Here is a 19,889-nt window from a genome sequence, read left to right as displayed (position 1 = left end):
TCGAAGAGTCAAGTCATTATGAGTGTCATGATTATGAATTCATTAGAACTTAAAGCTTTCATGTCAATCTTTTCATCATGTCTCTTTTCCTTTGCGTAAACTGTAAGGCAGCAACTAATATAAATCTATATGCAGGAAATATATAAGGAAAAGGGGAAAGCGCCAATACTTGAAGAACAGAGAGGAGATGCCTTCGCAAATGGATGTCGCATGCAGCAGAGCCGCGAATTCCAGAGTATCACTCCAAAGACACTGATGAAAATAGACTATCCAAGACTCAGAGTCAAAGGCGCACAAAAGCAGCATGTTTGCAAAAGATCCTGAAGCTCAGATTGGATAAAGCAAAAAGAAAAACGCTAAAAAGGGATGATGCTTCAGAAAAGCCTGGAACAAAGAACGGAAGCAATTTTCAATACGTAAGATTGTTCAGGCGACGAAATCCCTAACTCATTGAGTGATTTGCACGGCCAAAAACCGAAATAGCAACAGCACAATCAGTTTGAAAGAAATCTGTGTTATACTAAGTATACACAGAGCAAATACACCCAGCCAGAGGAAGATTTTCAAAAATATCTTCTAGTTTGTCAGAAAGAGGTGCCAACTTTTTTTATTTATACTTTTATCGCTCGAGCAAAAGGAAAAGACAACCAGCCGACTCTTTCCAGGCGAACCTCGCATTGCTTACAGCACTAAGGAGCAGATAAAGAACTGGTTATAAATTAGATTCAATTTTTAGAAATAAATTTGTTTTAGTAAAAGGGTGGTCATTTGAAGTCGTTCCCTAAATTTGTGTAATTAAGATTAGTTAGCTAGTAGTATTTAACCCTTCTCATGGCATTTGGAGAAGGGTCCGGAAATTTGTCAAAAAACTTGTCCTCAGAACATGCACTTTTGCACCCTCGGAGGTGGTTTTTGATGAATGGATGGATCGAGATTTATTTTAATGTCTGCTACTATGTTGCACTTTTTGTACTCTTAGTAGATGTTAGAAGTAAGTAGAGATAAATCATTATTACTTGAAGTTTGTGAGTAAAATCAGTCATAAATGGTACTTTTATCTCTTGATTAGTTTCTGCTCATATTCTCAGAGTGATATACAGCTGAGTTGTTTATATGATGACGTATGAATGTCTGGGTTACCATTTGGCACTTTTGTACTGTGGAATCATTTGTTTGTGCTTAACATATGAATAACTTATCATGCGATATGTTGTTCACAACTGTTTTGCCTAACTTCTTATGCAGAATGGTTTATCTTAATTGATTTATATTCTTATGATAGCTTAATTATCTTTATTACCAGTTATTGTATGAAATCTTTTTAGATCGCATGATGAAAGAATCCTACCCCGGGTTAGTATAGATTAGATGTGTTGTTTTTGTTAGATTACAGTAGCATAGAGTTAGCTTAGAGTTTAGAATTAGATTAGCTTGAAATTACCTGTAGATTAGCATCATCAAAATCTACGCACACACACACATCCTTTAAATTGGGAAGCTGGTCCCATCATCCCCAGTCGGACCGCTACACCAAACGGGCAAGGAGCCGCCAACCAGGTTCCGGACCGGGTGGGTATCGCCCTTGTTGTTGACCCGATTTTTGGGCCCTCAACATATTTGGCGCTAGAAGGAGGGCACTAACTATGAATGGCAACTAAGTCAAAATCCAAATACCATTCTGAGAGTAAATCACCCTCATCAACTCCCCTGACTTCTCCAATACGGTTAAACCCGGAGTTAGAAGTCGCTCGAGTATCCACCGCTGCTACCTACCCTAATATATCATACCAATTGATCATTCAACCCCCTGAAATTAAAACTTTGATTCGTAAACTCTAGGGATTCTCTATTTTTTCTCAGAGGTCTGATAAATCTCACAGCAATGTGACTTCGCAGTACAATCCTGCTCATCCCCTCACCAGATTGAAGAGTGAAAAGTTTGGTATTCAACCAAGTGGACTCCCTCTCCCTACTAGGAAAAGAGTAAGGAAAACACCACCAGAGTCTGACCGTGAGACTCTCTTATCTACTTCGTCCATTTCAACCTCCTCACCACGAAGTCAACCACCCACATCCTCATCCCAAATCACTCATTCATCTTCCACAACCCTTCCTCTTCAATCATCAAAGATCATAATATCTTCATCTCCTTAGCATCAGGGCCCGTCTTCTGCACTTTCATTAACTAGCGGCTCAACGATGGCCCAGTCTCCATGGAACAATCCTGGAGCAGTTTTGATGCCTCCACCCCTGAGCCTAATACCGGCCCATCCCGAGAAATGGCTACCTAAATTCAATCCAGAAACAGGCATCCTAGCCAAAGAGCATATCAATAATTTCATGCTTTCTGTTAATCTCAATGGAGTTACCAACGAAGATGTTGTCGTCCGGCATTTTCCTTATACAATGCAAGGAACAGTCGGGTCATGGTACTTTTCGTTACCTTCTGGGTCCATCACAAGTTGGGACATTTTTCAAAGTCAATTCGTCACCAAGTTTGGCGATGACAGATCAACAGCGACATTGATCAATGACCTATCTAATCTTAAAGCTGAGACTAGAGAACCCATTAAAGATTTCAATTTACGGTTCAATAAGATCCTCAACAAAATTCCCGCTGCTTCACAACCCAACGAGGAAGTAATATGTGAATGGTACATCATGGCCTTACCATCAAACTTGGCTATCTTCGTAGATATGGCAAACAAGACGACCTTAGTTGAAAACCTGACTGAGGCATTAGTAGTAGAAAAACGCGTAGTTGCCCTAGAAACAAGATCTGCAATAGAAGAATGCAAATCTAAGAAAATCTCTTTCAAAGAAGACACCAAGAAGAAGCAAACGAAAGATCCTTTCGATATGGAAGGATTACAAAAAGTGTTCAAGGCCATGTCCAATGAGATGATTGACATAAGAAAGCAAGTAGCAGAAACTTCTTCAAAAAAGCCCTACAGATCTTTTAAAAGAAATATTCCCATGGAGATGAAACCACCCAATGTTGTCTCAAATGTCGAATCTGAAGAAGAAGAAGAAGAAGAGAGTACCACCAAAAGGCAGACCGATGATGAAGAAGTTGTGGAACTACAAGGAATGTGGGATTTCATCCTCCCACAAGAAGAAGATCAAGAAGCATTTCCGGTTAGCACACGAAGCAAAAATCAACTTGATCCTCCCCAAACTACCCCTAAACAGAAGGGCGCAAGCCCTACAACAAAAGATAAGGTCGCAACAAAGAAAACAACTGCTAGAGCGACCCAATTTAGCCTAGTCCAATCAGATCAGGCACCTCCATCAAGAACACTGATAGTGTCGGATGAAATGGACTATAACATTATCGATGACATGAAAAAGACTAGGGCTAATATCACTCTTGACGAATTGAGCAAATTGAAACATCAACAGAAAATAATGATGAAAGAATTACATGCCGTGCCTACTACATCTTTACCTACAGCTGTAGCTTCCCACAACATGGGAAGACCTCCAACCAACATGATCAATAAGATTGATCCAAATGACATTGCCTTGATTGGAGGAAGATCAAGATCTCATATTCCTCCTTTTCTTCTCACTTATGAAATTTTCAATAAAAACGTGCACAATTGCTTGGTTGATTCTGGTGCTTCAATGAATATTTTACCCAGATCAATATGTGCCAAATTGAATGTTCAGCCACAAAAATCCGCAGTGCACATAGTTCAACTTGATCGATCTCAAGTCGAAGTGATTGGTGAACTTAACCAGGTGACCATAAGATTGTCGTCTAACCCGAAAGTATGTCTGGTTATCGACATTCTAGTAGCTGATATCCCTGAATTCTATGGTTTAATTCTTAGCAGGGATTGGTCCGAAAAACTCCACGGATATTTCTCAACCGACTGGTCGCACATGTGGTTACCCTACAACGGTAAACCCAATCAAATAAAGGTTGAACGAGAGTTGCACCAAAAATACATAGTGACTGAATTGGAAGGAGAGAATGAAGCAATAGCATACAACAACAGTATCATAGCAAATTACTCAGTAGATTCTTTCCTCGGCAATTTCAATGCTCACACCTCACCTTACTTAGAAAATTCAGTTTTGTCCCAAGTTGAAATTTTTTCCCAAACTGATGATTCAAAGTGTTTTAAATTTTTAGATAACTCTGTAAATACATCTTTGTTTTGGAAATTATATTTTGATGGCTCTAAATCTAACGAGGGAGCAGGAGCAGGATGCGTTCTGATTAGCCCAGACGGAAACAAGACCATGCTTACATGCAGACTTGAGTTCGATTGCACAAACAATATAGTGGAATACAAAACCTTGGTGCAAGGCCTATACAAAGCAATCGGGATGAATGTTAAGTATCTTCAAGTCTTTGGAGATTCTGAAATTGTCGTCAAACAGGTACGTAACACCATACATTGCCTGTCAAGTCATTTAAAGCACTATCAATCTTTAGTACAAGATCTGACTTCACATTTCTTAGCATTCAATATTTCGTCAATCCCAAGACTCCAAAATGCGAGCGCAGACCTGTTAGCTAACGTAGCCTCTCGACTTATTCCCTCCGAAGATTTTAGTCCCGATAGGTTCTCAATATAACTAATTTTTAGACCATCCATCCCTGACAACATCACCAACTGGAGAGTATTCAACGACGACCCTGACATTGTAAATTTCCTCACTTCTGAAGGATCCTACTCAAATCAAATAATTGACGAAGACCATCATGATCACCAAATTCAACAAAATAGCACTAATAATGCTATACCTAAATCGGTGGTTAAGTTAGAAGATTTATATGATTTGAAAAGTTGGTTTAAAAGGTTTGCCAATTCTAAACTCTACAGTTCAACTCTGAATTATGAATTAGTGAACCTAGGAACCAATCAGAAGCCGCAAAACGTTAATCTGGGCCACGGCCTAGCCCCTGAAGAAAAATCAGCATATATCCGTCTTCTGAGACAATACAAAAACGTTTTTGCATGGAATTACGATGAGCTGAAGACATACAACACTTCTATCATTCAACACACTATCCCTATGATTGACAATGAAAAACCTGTCCAGCAGAAACTCAGAAAAATCCACCCCAACTTAGAAAATCAGATAAAGACTGAGCTAAATAAGTTGTTGAGAGCCAGAATAATTTTCCTCGTCAGACATTCCAAATGGGTATCCAATATGGTGCCCGTTAGAAAGAAAAACGGAGATATTTGAATCTGTATTGATTTCCGGAATCTCAACAAAGCCTGTCAGAAAGACAATTTTCCCCTCCCACCTATGGAGCAAATACTACAGGCAGTAGCGGGCTCAGAATTAATGTCTTTCCTGGATGGATTTTCAGGATACAATCAAGTGCTGGTACATCCCGATGACCAGTTAAAAACCACATTCCGAACCAAATGGGGCACATATGCATATCGGAAGATGCCATTTGGTCTGATCAATGCCGACGCTACCTTTCAGAGAGCCATGGACATCGCGTTTAAAGGTTTAGTCAATAAATCGGTTGTGATTTACCTGGATGATATAACAGTGTACTCCAAGAAGCGAAGCGACCATCTCAAAGACTTGAAACAAATCTTTCAAAGATGTTTAAGGTATGGAATTTCACTTAACCCAAAGAAATCTTTTTTCGCATTAAGTGAAGGGAAATTGCTCGGATTCATAGTGTCGAAATTTGGTATTCACATTGAACCTGACAGAATCAAAGAAATTTCTGAAATATCCATTCCCCATAACAAAAAGGCCATGCAATCGTTCCTTGGACAAATCAATTTTGTAAAAAGGTTTGTCCAGGATTTTTCACATATTATTTCTCCTTTACAAAATATGATAAAAAAGAATTCAAATTTTAAATGGGGCCTAGATGAGCACGAAGCATTCAACTTGATCAAACAAGCTATCATTAACGCTCCATCTTTAGCTACCCCAAATTTTTCAGAATCCTTTATCTTATACACTTTTGCCTCAGAGAAATCTCATGCCGCGATTTTAACTCAAGAAAATCAAGAGAAGGCAGAAGCTCCAATAACATTCTTTAGCTCGAACTTACAAGGTGCTGAGCTCAATTATTCAGACGTGGAGAAACAAGCATATGATGTTTTCAAAGCGATCAAATATTTCAGACCTTTCTTACTTAAAGCCCATACCAAAGTCGTCGTACCGTTTCCAGCGGTAAGAAACCTGTTGGTACAGAAGGATGTGGGTGAAAACAGGGTGAATTGGATTACCGATTTACAAGAATACGATCTTGAGACCAAACCAGCAAACATCGTAAGAGGTCAAGGCTTCTGCAAGATGTTAGCTGGAGCATCGAAAATTCCTGAGAACTCATTTGAAGAGGTACATACATATGAGGTAAGCCTAAACGACGCAGAATCATTATATGCGGACACCATTTATTATCTTAAGAACGGGTATGCTCCATCACACCTGGATCACACCAAGAAAAGAGCTCTGAGATTGAAAGCTAAACAATACCAGCTCATAAATGATGTTCTGTTTAAAAGGAATTAAGATTCTGTACTTCTTAGGTGTCTTGAGAAAACTGAAGCCGAAAAGGTTTTGCAGGAACTCCACGATGGACCAGCAGGTGGACACTATGCTGGAGAGACTACTGCGCATAAGATCTTATGTGCAGGATATTATTGGCCCACGTTGTTCAAAGACTCATACAATTACGTAATAAAATGTCAAATCTGCCAGACTGCTGTAGGGAAACAAAAGAAATCGTCCATGCCACTACAGCCGGTTAACATCGAGCAACCATTCAGGAAATGGGGCTTGGACATAATAGGTGAGATCGTTCCTCACTCTTCTAAGCAGCATAGGTATATCCTCACGGAAACAGATTATTTTTCTAAATGGGTAGAAGCAGTTCCTCTCAAGACAGTTAATTCTAAAAACAATATTGAATTCATAGATCAATTTATCATCACTAGGTTTGGATTGCCAACGTCCTTAATGTTTGATAATGCATGATACTTTTCTGGAAATGCAATGACTGAGTTTGCACTTAAAAGAGGGTTCAAACTGAAGTATTATGCCAACTACTATCCACAAGGTAACGGGTTGGCTGAATCAACAAACAAAAACCTAATCAAGATTATTAAAAGAACAGTTGAACAAAACCAAAAGAATTGGCACAAAGCACTGGTTAATGCTTTATGGGCAGATAGAATCACGAAGAAAGCTTTGATCGGCACTTCTCCCTTTAATTTAGTTTATGGGAAAGAAGTGGTTCTTCCTACTCACTTAGTCATTCCCTCTTTGTCTTTAGTACAACACATCGATGAAGTATCTACTTCCTCCTTGCAATGGAGACAAATGGAGATAATCAAACTAGAAGAACAACGAGAACAAGCTAAGAAAACCCATGCTCACCACCAAGCGCTAATAAAATCCTCTTTTGACTCAAACATCATAACCAAAAAGAACTTTAAGATGGGAGATTTAGTTTTGAAATGGGATAAGGCTCATGAAGAAAAGGGCAAGCATACGAAATTTCAGAAGCTATGGCTTGGTCCTTTTCAGATTGTAGAAGTCATAGGCCCATCGGCGTTTGTGTTGCAGGATTTGGCAGGTAGAAGAGATTGTTTACCTGTGAATGGACAGATTCTTAAAATGTATTTTCCATAAGAAGATCATTCTTCTATTTTTGTAGGATAGTTTTAGTTTGTTTTTTTTTTATTTTGTTTTTCTCTTCCTTATAAATAAAACCGGTTGTAAGTGATCATTGAAAAGGATTCATGAAAGAGCACACTAACTCTCTATCAGATTTTGATTTCACTTGTACAAATAGCAAAACTTTTCGTAAAATCTGATTTTTATTATTGACAAATAGAGTTAACTTTACCCTGAATATGATATTAGTTTCAACCTCTCAAAAGACTTTGATGAAAGCAACCTTTGGTAAAAAATTGTTTTATGTCAGCACAATGAAAGGTATCATCAATAATAAAATAAATATTCTCTGTAAAAGCTGTTGTTTTCAAACTCTATATTGTCGTCCAGAGCTTTCTTAAGGAAAAACAATGACTTCCTCCCTGCAAAAGGAAACCGCAGCATTCAGAGAAACAATCCGAGAAAACACTATATCTCAAAGAATAAGAGGTCTCATCACGAGCCGACTTATCATGATCACATATATTATAACTTGCTGACTTTACCAATACTGTCTATCAAAACAGGGCAACGACTCAAGATTGTTGCAATCAAAAGACAAGGGGTCTCATCACGAGCCAGCTTGTTCAGTAAAAGCGTAAATCAAGTGAATGACTGTGTCATAATTTGGCCACCAAACCAAGACATTGTTCTTTAGAGAATTAAAAAAGGAAAAATTTTCAAACAGATTTTTCTCTGAAGTGTTGTAAATAACCTCAAACAGGAAAACGGATCATTGTTGGATAACATGGTAACCCTGTCGAGGCTATGGACGCTTGCGGGCAGCAGAAGCTCTACCTACGACAAATGAGCATATTTTAAAAGCCAGTATGCATAGAAGACCTTATTTTATCTTTAAAAAGGACCGAGTAATGTCTGGTATGAATGCAATAACTAAGCCTAGGGAAGCAGACAATTGGACAAAAAGAAAGGTTGAAACAAAGTATCATTGACAGGATGAGGGGTAATCTACTCTATCTGTCCATAACAAAATTTAGGCATATGAAAATTTTTCTGTTTCGGAAGTGGAAATGTCAATAGAAAAGCAGAGATAACTGGTTCTTCACAGTGAATCACCATTGTGGTGGTCACCAACAACCCCCCTCTTTCTTTAGTATTAGCAATAATATCAAGCAAAGGGGGACCCTTAACAAAAAATCTCAAAAATATTTTTATCAAAAATTTTGTATTTAACTCCCTAAAAGCTATATCGCATCGCAAAGAGAGAGTGAAGCTTTTTTCTATGCGCGTAAGTAAGCTGCGATGAAGCGATGCGATATTCATCGCATCGCATATTTTGAAAGCGCCCTTAAAAGAAAAACCTAAGGAATCGTCGATGGCCGATATGCGACGTCGCATATCGCAACGTAACTTAAGCAGCACACAATGAGCAAATGAAAATTGCGATATTGCGATTTGAGATTTGCGATCTTACAAACTGCGATTTTGCGATTTGCGATCTGCGACGAATGAGACCATTAATTGCTGCGATACGAATCACAGAAACCACTCATCGCAAAGTTTCTTCGGCATGATCTGTAAACCCAAAATCGAGCGCGCACCTTAAGGGAAATTAATGATCGCACGCCTGAGTATCCAAAGATGATCATGTTGCGTTTTTCGAAGATTCAAGTCATTATGAGTGTCATGATTATGCATTCATTAGAACTTAAAGCTTTCACGTCAATCTTTTCGTCATGTCTCTTTTCCTTTGCGTAAACTGTAAGGCAACAGCTAATATAAATCTATATGCAGGAAACATCTAAGGAAAAGGGGAAAGCGCCGATACTTGAAGAACAGAGAGGAGATGCCTTCGCAAATGGATGCCGCATGCAGCAGAGTCGCGGATTCCAGAGTATCACTCCACAGACACTGATGAAAATAGACTATCCAAGACTCAGAGTCAAAGGCGCACAAAAGCAGCATGTTTGCAAAAGATCCTGAAGCTCAGATTGGATAAAGCAAAAAGAAAAATGCTAAAAAGGGATGATGCTTCAGAAAAGCCTGGAACAAAGAACGGAAGCAATTTTCAATACATAAGATTGTTCAGGCAATGAAATCCCTAACTCATTGAGTCATTCGCACGGCCGGAAACCGAAATAGCAGCAACACAATCAGTTTGAAAGAAATCTGGGTTATACTAAGTATTCACAGAGCAAATACACCCAGCCAGAGGAAGATTTTCAAAAATATCTTCTAGTTTGTCAGAAAGAGGTGCTAGCTTTTGTTATTTCTACTTTTATCGCTCGAGCAAAAGGAAAAGACAACTAGCCGACTCTTTCTAGGCGAACCTCGCATTGCTTACAGCACTAAGGAGCAGATACAGAAACGGTTAGAAATTAGATTCAATTTTTAGAAATAAATTTGTTTTAGTAAAAGGACAGTCATTTGAAGCCGTTCCCTAAATTTGTGTAATTAAGATTAGTTAGCTAGTAGTATTTAACCCTTCTCATGGCATTTGGAGAAGGGTCCGGAAATTTGTCAAAAAAATTGTCCTCAGAACATGCACTTTTGCACCCTCGGAGGTGGTTTTTGATGAATGGATGGATTGAGATTTATTTATGTTTGCATTTTAATGTCTGCTACTGATGTTGCACTTTTGTACTCTTAGTAGATGTTAGAAGTAAGTAGAGATAAATCATTATTACTTGAAGTTTGTGAGTAAAATCAGTCATAAATGGTACTTTTATCTCTTGATTAGTTTCTGCTCATATTCTTAGAGTGATATACAACTGAGTTGTTTATATAATGACTTATGAATGTCTCGGTTACCATTTGGCACTTTTGTACGGTGGAATCATTTGTTTGTGGTTAACATATGAATAACTTATCATGCGATATGTTGTTCACAACTGTTTTGCCTAACTTCTTATGCAGAATGGTTTATCTTAATTGATTTATATTCTTATGATAGCTTAATGATCTTTATTACCAGTTATTGTATGAAATCTTTTTAGATCGCATGATGAAAGAATCCTACCCCGGGTTAGTATAGATTAGATATGTTGTTTTTGTTAGATTACAGTAGCATAGAGTCGGCTTAGAGTTTAGAATTAGATTAGCTTGAAATTACCTTTAGATTAGCATCATCAAAAACTACACACACACACACATCCTTTAAATTGGGAAGCTGGTCCCATCATCCCCAGTCGGACCCGCTACACCAAACGAGCAAGGAGCCGCCAACCAGGTTCCGGACCGGGTGGGTATCCCCCTTGTTGTTGACCTGATTTTGGGGCCCTCAACAAGATTGAGGAGACAATGGCTCCTATGCAATAAATATAGTCTCGTCCAAGGAGTAGGTTATAATCCAAGGGTCCTTGAACTACCATGACGTTCATGCAAACTGACTTCCCTCTCAATGTTATGGGCACATCGGGATGGATCCCTAAAGGTCGACTGGTTCCTTTATCAAAGCCTGTCAGATTTCTCATTTCAGGCAACAACGATGGCAAACCAAGCGCTTTCCAAGCAATAGAGGAAAGGATACTCACAGAAGCCCCCTCATCTATGATGGTATCAGCCATGACCATTCTATATATTTAAACGATAATTCAGAATGGTATGCTTGCTGGCAAACGGGGTCTGCCTAGTTGATTCCAGTCGAAGGATACAACTAGGTTGCTTGGAGGTGGGACCGAGTAGACGGTCGGGTATGGCTCTGACGAACTTCCTTCCTGTGGTAAAGGAATGGGTGGATTTCCCCCATGTTCTTCGGAGTTTGTGTTGATGAAGAGAATTTGGACGGTGTCATCCTTGTTCTCTTCAGTGACTGTATCATTCGAAGATAAAACCTCTGAAGGCAAGACCGGGTCAACTGCCACCTCGACCTTTTGACTTTTGTCTGGTATGGATTCATTTGGTTTATCTTCAATGACAGGCGCTTCAGCCGACCACCTGAGTGGGCCAGCTGGGTTCTCAACTAGTGATAGACTCGGCAAGAGTTTTTTATATACAGGAGGAAGTTGTAACGGTGAAACTGGACGATCATCCAAAACTCTTTTAGCCTTGTCTAAGAAGGGACAACGGTGGAGGGCATGGTCGCCTTCGCACAGTTTACAAGGAAATCTAACTTTCCCTTTTCGTCGTGGGGCTTCACTTTCACTAGTTGACAGTGTGCTTTCAACATGATCTCCAGAGGTTGATGACACCAGATTGTGCAACCGAGGAGACCAGTCCCTTAGTATCAGGGGGATGCAAGGACAATCTCTGTGAAAGTGGTCTCCTCTGCAAATGACACATGGCGATTTAGGCCTGGTCATTGCCGTGTGTGGATTTTCGTTAGACGACACTCATTTTCCCCCATTTGCCTTTGGCTCCTTCTTCTTTTCTCTTTCTTCTTCTTTTCCTTCTTCTCCTTAGGAACTTGGCTTTTAGCTTTACCAGTCCCATCAAGTGAAGAGGAAGGAGGAGAGGAAGAATTAGAGGAAGTAGAAGGCTAGTGGGTAACTCTGGACTCGTCTAATTGCTGATTCGATTTTTTAGGAATAGTGGTGTTCTGAACGACATTGGTTGAGAAGAGCCATACTGGCAAGCCAATTGTCAGTCCTAGACGCGACAATGTGGCCATATGGGGCACACCAACATCTCCCGAAGAGGAGAAGGGACTAGGATTTCCACCAAGGGGAATTCCTTGGATGGTAGGCTCCATTTTCTCAACCCAAAGATCAACGTAGGAAAAGGGGATGAATATTCTGTTTAAAATAAATTTTAACACGCTTTGACACAACTTGTTTTCTCAGTTTTAAAGAGTCGAGAAAAAACAAAAGATGACTCTAGTATCCTTCGATTTTTAATGAGCCTGAAGTGACAAGTGCTCAGGTGGACCTTTTCCGTTAAGGAGTCTGAAAAGGAACGAAAGGGACTGCTCTGGAGGTCTAGGTAGACGGAGTACCAAACCAATCGCAAAACTGCAGAATACTTTTTACGGTACGGCAATCAATCTTCCCAAATGATGTGTTCGGTGCATTGCGATCAGTAGGGCGGCTGACATGGCTTCCTATGGATAAAGGTTTTATGCCTATAGGGGTCTCCCAATATATACTCGACGGTACGTGGGAGCAAAGGCCCATACTGGCACTTATCGTCTCAAAGTGGAGGAATCACCCAACCATCAGTGAGGGCAACAGTTACCAGGCTTTACGACACCGGAATACGTCTCTAGCCTAGACCTCTAAATGTTGTGCGTTAAGTTACAAAGCGTTGTTAAGTTCATTGAATTTATTTTAGGTTGATATTTCTTATGAACTTTTCCTTTTGGGTTTACCACGAGATGTAGATATAATTCCTAAAATGCAATCTAAAGATGATAAGCAAGCTTTTATCCCTTTTTCAGCAATGAAAATCGTAGCTACAAGGGGAAAATAAAGACACAATATTTTCTCAAAGAGAAAAGAGCACAGTGTAAATGCACTTTTCCTAAATCAAGCCAAACAGACTGTCAATATGCAAATGCACATGTGCATGTATTTGTTTTTCACTTTCTTAATATTGATGCCTAAAAAGAAAGTTGTTGTACAAATTTGAATTCGTTCTCAAGTGAAAAACAAAAACAAGCTTCTTTTCGAAATCAAAAGGTAGAGACGATTACGACACTTTATGATTTTGAAATAAACACTTGTTTCGACACCAGAAATTCACAAATTCAAGCCAAAGGCAAAAGTAAAAGCATAATCAACTGTTAACAGCAAATAAACTTTCTCCTAAGATCAAAATCGACACTTACGACAGATCTAAATCAAAGGACGACAGTATGGCTATTCTACTTTTGCAATGGGAAACTGTAAATGACGCAACAAACACACAAAAACACATACAGTTTCTTTTATACAACTGAGGCAGAATTAAGGCAAAGAAAAGGGGATTTTAGACAGACACACACACTGATCACAGGCTGCAAAAATCAGAGACAAAACTGAAAAAATTGAGCAAAGAACCTCAGCTGCACAAGGATAGGCTGATCAAGGCACCTGCTACACAGAGGAACTGGATTGCAACACAGGTTGCCCTCTCGGGAACTGCGCTGAAATGCAGGAACTCTTCACAGCACCTGCGCTGGGGCAGAAACGAGAATTCTATCCGCGTTCTGGGTCACGGTTTGCAGTTTAATCTATGGTTTTTGGCCAAGTAAAAGCAATCAGTAATGCACAATCAGAGGGTAGATTTAAAAGAGGTTTAAGAGCTATCGCAAAGGGTAATCAGATCATTTGTGAATCAGTTGTTCAAATCATAAACAGATCCAGTGAATGGATTGAAGTAGCAGATGTCTACTTTGCATTTGTTAATGGTAAATGCAGTTCGATTCGCTACTTCTAAGTTTATGAAACAAACAACAAGAGAAACACAAACTAACTAACTAGACACGATCCCCAATGGAGAAACCATTTTGTTAACGGGAAAAGTGTCTATTCAGAACGACCCTATCCCACTGAGGTGTGACAGTGACCTCAGAAACAAACAGGGAAAACTACTTTCGTATTCTCCTTTATGAACTATAAACGAAGAGGAATGAGATGAACCAACCTGTGTCTTGCGCTAGTCATTTGATCCAGTCCCTCTCCTCTTTGACAACTTCCAGCTACCTGCTCCCTTACTTGCCCAGCTTCACCAAGTTCCTGTAAGATCACAGAAGAAGGAAACTACACAAAGACATTGATTTATATTCATAAATAGCTTAGGATCAGATTTAAGCTAAACATACAAATGTAAACAACATCAATGATATACAAGCATGTAGGAGAAACTCAAATAGTTTTATTGATAAAACAAAAAGATCCAGGAGGAGTTACAACCGATGATTCCTGATCCAGCATCAACCTCCCAGCATAGAATCCCCTCTTCACCTCCAACAAAGCATAAATCACCCAATACTCTGATATCTATCTCAAAACCAACAACAATTCTCTGCAATGTACAAAATTCCAGCCTCTGGATCTCTTGGTGAGGGATCCATATATAGATGTATGCAAAGAGGATGAGTCGGCTCATGAATTGGTTAGTGGCTTCTCTCTGTCAGTTCTTGCTTCCACTTGGAGACTGAGAGCATCTTACTCATCACTGGTCGAATTCAATGAGGCAAGTGTCATTGGGGAAGATTCTGGAAGCTTCCATTGTCTCTCCACCTTGTGGAATGACTCTTCCACTTGTCATTTCCCGCTCAACGCACCCTGGTAGTGCATTTAGGTGCGTTGCAACGCACCTAGCTAGTGTATTTGGGTGCTTTGCAACGCAGCTAGCTAGTGGAGCAGCTGAAATGATCCTGATTTGACTAGTTCTGAGCAGTTTATGGTGGAGAACTTCTGGGAGAAGCTGTAATTTGTTGGCCTTGTTTCTTTAGGAGCTGGAACAACACTTTTAGGGACTTAGGATCCCTTGGTTTATGGACATTTCATGCTTAGAGCTGTAAGGCACAAAAATGTCTATAACAATTAAGTAGGTTATTGATGAGGAATAGAATTACTTCAGATGTGTAGAACTGATTGATAAGGTAAAGATCGATAAAAGCTCCAGAAAAGGGTTGCCTGCACTCTCAGTTTCACCTCTCCCTTATTGGATCAGGGGCTGGAATTGTGGAACCGGTGCTGCTCAACAAAAACACTAGTTTGCTTGACCATGCAATCATTGGTGTAATGTTTTTCATTTGTAGAAGTTAGTCATGCGTTCAAACCTTTTTAGATGTTCCGTTGATTAAGTGTTGTACATGTTTCTCTTTGGAAATAAAGTTGTTGTTCATTTGTTTTGTTGACAGTTTGGATAGATTAGCTAAGATTTCAATTGTATGCAGGATTTGGTTGATTCAGTTAAGTGCACACCGTGCAGGGCATATCCACCTTTCTCTCATCCACCTCACCTTTGTCCAGGCCAGCTGCTCCATCTCCTAGTTAGCTTCTTCATCTCACAACTACTCTTTTGTCCACGTAACCCTCCCTTCTTGCTCTTCCGTTGCCTTAGCCTTCCTTAAGACAAGTTAGCTCTCCACACCCTCTCATCACTTCATCCATCAGTCACTGGGTCATCTCAGACCCCTACCCTACCTCCCTATCCATTCATGCATCCTCTTTCACTCACCCATCTTCCAAAATCTAATGTCAGAACATCCTGTAGAAATCCCTGAAACATCCTGTAGAACCCCTGCAAACTTCCTGTAGAAGCTCACAAGTGAGGTTGCTGGATAGCCAAACTTGGTGAAACTCTCTGGAAGGGTGTTAGGGACTCCTTAGACCCTCTCCAAACCTTCTCAACCTTTTCCAAGCATTTCTCCTCCCTGATCCACCCCTGCACAATAAGAAGCCAGTTAAAAGTACATGTATGATAATTTTGATAACATAATCAAAAATACAAAAAGATGTGTTATTTAGATAGAGATAGCATAGGCATGTTCATTTCACCTTTGTAGAAGTAATGGCATATTTTTCAATAGTTTACATCCTCTCTGTTGCATCAATAGGACTAGCTGGTAGAATTAGGGTTTGCTAGGGTTTATGTTACTCTTTGACTTTCAGTTTCTTTCTGCAAGTAGATCAGCTTCCTTTGAGTTAGCTCCCATCCATCAGGTACAAAGCTTCTTCTAAGAGCTTATAGAAGTTGTCTTGAGCCCCTAGTGGACTTGTGCCAACTGACCAAGTGACAGCTGTGGCAAGAGTTAGTACTTGTGCATATAGCACCATCGCTTCCAAGTTTGTTACGAACTACCGGGTTGATAAGAGTAAAGAAGGGAGTCCCAGGAGTTGCAGCATTATTGCTGCATTACTGGATCCCACCAATTGGTATGAAAATCAAGTTGATAGAGAGAACTCTAGAGTATTATGTTAACATCATTTACTAGACCCATGGAATGTGCAGTACTATAAACTTCTAGTGGTGCAATATATGGTGGCACACTATCAAAGTATAGCATACTAGCCTTAGGATCAGCACAAATAGTTATCCCCTCAGCAACTCCAAAAATATATGGTGTATCATCATACAAAGTTCTACTGAGATCTGAATCTTCAACTAGTCAAAGAGATTGTCCTCCATTAATATATGTGATTTTCTAGACGAAGGTCTTCTCTGCTAATCCTATTGAATTCAGTGAAGCCTGTCACTTAAAACTATTAGGAACGCCACAGAAAAGTATAAAGAGCACAAAAATCACAAATGCCACTTTGCCTATTTCCATTGCATCGATGGAGGTTTTGAACCCATAGTTTGAAGCATTGTTCCCTTTCTCTTTTTTATCAGGCTTTATATATTAAGATATTTGTCTCTTAAAATCCTATGATTGCTGCTCATTCTGCATCAACATAAGTGTGAAAAAATGGGCTAGACTTGGAAAGGACTGGTGCAACTGATATCCTGTGTGGTGAAATTCTTATTTATAGACATAATGTTTAGTTTAGTAGAAGAGTGATAGCATGTGGGGTTTTCAATATTTTAACTAATTTGGAGATTAGAGACTATTGAGACCTTCTTTGTCTTGGCATTTTATTAGAGTTTGGAGTGCGTTGAGGTCCTCATTCATTTACTATTTTTTCTTAGGCTAAAAAATGGCTCCAATTGGTGCAATATTAGAGTTACTAAACAATCTAATACTCTCTAATATGGATAATACATTCAAAATCAACAAGGATTTTCTCACTAATATTCATAGTTGTTTACAAGATGTACATGACAAGATTGAATTTTCGCAGCTTGAATCTCAGCTGCAACAAGTAGAATTACAACAATGGAGTCATCACTATGCACCTGTTTCTGTTCAGAACAATGAAACATACTCCCATAAACAACAAGTCAATAATGTTACAGGTCCTTCAGATTTAGTACCCAATGAAGCAACAGTTGTACATGCAGATGCAAAAAATCAGTCTACACTTCCCAAATCGGTCATCAGACCTTGGGAAGAGATTGTCAACAACAAGCACATAACTAGTCTTGGATATGACAAGGAAGTGTCCTTTCATAATCTAGACTACTTCAAACCAATCCAACTTCAAAGTGTTGGATTTCTTTAGGATGGTTCATCTTCACTTGCTCCTCATGATAATTCAGCTTCAAATGTTTCAGATTCTGGTTCTCTTCCATAGCAGCCACAACAGATTATGAAATGCCAACACTGTGATTGAGTTGGCCATCTGAAAGATCACTATTTTGATCTTCATCCATGTAAGCACTGTCATAAAACGAGTCATTCTTCAAACAAATTCTTCAGGAACAAACCTCCTACAAGAACAAAGATTCATCCTGGATGGATTGCTTCTTGGCAATGGGCATCAACAGCTAAGAAGATATTCCAATCACATGTTAGAACTTTTTCTAGAGTATTGAACAATCTTGCAGCAGAGTTTTCTCCATCGTCTCACCTTGTATATGACAGGGGGAAAATGATGGTCATCTACACGCTTGAAAGTCACATCAAGTGAGCCTGAGCCACAACCTGCCATACCAGATTTAGAGTTGTAGCCAAAGACAAATATGCCCTTGAGCATGCCTTCAGTCAGTGATACCTCTTCAAAGAATTGGGGACACTTCCTCTAGCAGAATACTTTAGCTTCTTGTCGGTTTCGGAAGAGTTCCAAGAATTGCATTAAGCATTCCAGAGTTGTTGGTCATCCTTAAACCATCGTAGGTTGAGACCTCCCTTTTTAGGTTGAGGATCTCCCTTTTATGCGAGGTGTGACCTCGCTTTCATGGTTGAAGGTTTCCCTCTTTAAAACATCAAGAGCACTTCCTCTAGCCGAAGACTTGAGCTTCATGCTAGACTTGGAAAAGTTTTGGGAACTAGACTAAGTGTTCCAGTGTTGGTGGTCATCCTTAAACTACTGCCGTTTATACCAACAATTTAGAGAGCACATTCAACCTAGTGCTACCATGCATTTTTTCACATTTTGTATTACAGATCTCTTCTTCGACTCATACATAACTCTTTGGATTAAGGGGGGGAATGTTGGACACCTAATCCTCTATGGGTTGGTGTAGAATGTGAATAGCCATGACAGTCCAAGAGACCTTGGGATGCGGAACCCAACGGTCACACGAATGAACTATAAATGTATATCATTGTCAAATAATAGATGCACACTCATGCTTATCTTTCCTATGTTGTTGCCATATGTGTCTTTAATAGAATTCTCTAAATTTCCCCCAATAAATTAACATAATAATAAAAATAAATTTTAACTTAAAAATTTAACTACAGTCTTTAAAAATATATATACATAACTAAACTATTCTTCAAAATAAATATTAAAAAAACAAATAACTAAAATAATTATAAAATTTATATTATCAACGATTAATTTTTTTATTGAAAAATAAAATAATACCAAAATTAAACCACTTTGACAAAAACAATTAAAAATGTTTCTCAAGCAACTAGGTTATTGGTTTTTCAACATCGATATTTACTCTTTTCTAATGTCACAAGCTATCACTAAAAGAATTTCCTTAATACTTGTATGTACAATATCCATTTCCAACATCCATATGTTTCCAACACACACTATCCCAATAAACAATAGAATACAAAAACAAATGGCACCTTACTTTATATTTAGGATACAAAAACAAATGTCACCTTACTTTATATTTACTTTCCATTAAAAATAGAATTATTATCCATTATCAAAGCAAGTTTGAGTAATAATAATGTTCAATTCCAGTTTTTATATATATATATATATATATATAAAAGTTAACCATGGGTTATATAATTTAAGTGAGGGAGATGTTCTCACAAACAATGTTAACATGATATTGAAAAATGAAATGAAATTAATTTAAATTTATCCATAAAATTTGTTAATTAATATATTATAAAATTAAATAATTTTAAAAAATCAATATTTGTGTCTAGAGGCGCTCTACAGTCGAATATCGAATATATAAGGAAGATGTTTTCATGTTACGTAATATTAAAAGTATTTAAAAATATAAGGAAGATGTTGTCACGTAAGTAACGTTACATTAAAAATATTTAAAAAATATGACATAAATGTTGTCATGTTAAAAAAAATATTAAAAAATTTGAAGGAGATGTTGTCACGTCGCGTAACTTTACGTAAAAAAACGTTTAATGTTGCTTAAAAAAAAAAATGTGTCGGCTATTATTAACAAACTCAATTTTGAAAACAATATATATACAATTTAAAAAGAGATCGATGTAAATTTGGTGGCGTTCAGGGTTCAAGTTGTGATTTCTGTAATAATAATAATTGTAAAGTTATATTTCCTTGCGTTAAGGTTTTACGTAAAAT

The sequence above is a fragment of the Pinus tabuliformis genome, chromosome 8 (assembly GCF_031772625.1).
Source record: "Pinus tabuliformis cultivar Carrire ecotype Pingquan chromosome 8, CPIR1, whole genome shotgun sequence".
Taxonomy (NCBI): Eukaryota; Viridiplantae; Streptophyta; class Pinopsida; order Pinales; family Pinaceae; genus Pinus; species Pinus tabuliformis.
Note: the sequence above shows the minus strand (reverse complement) of the source record.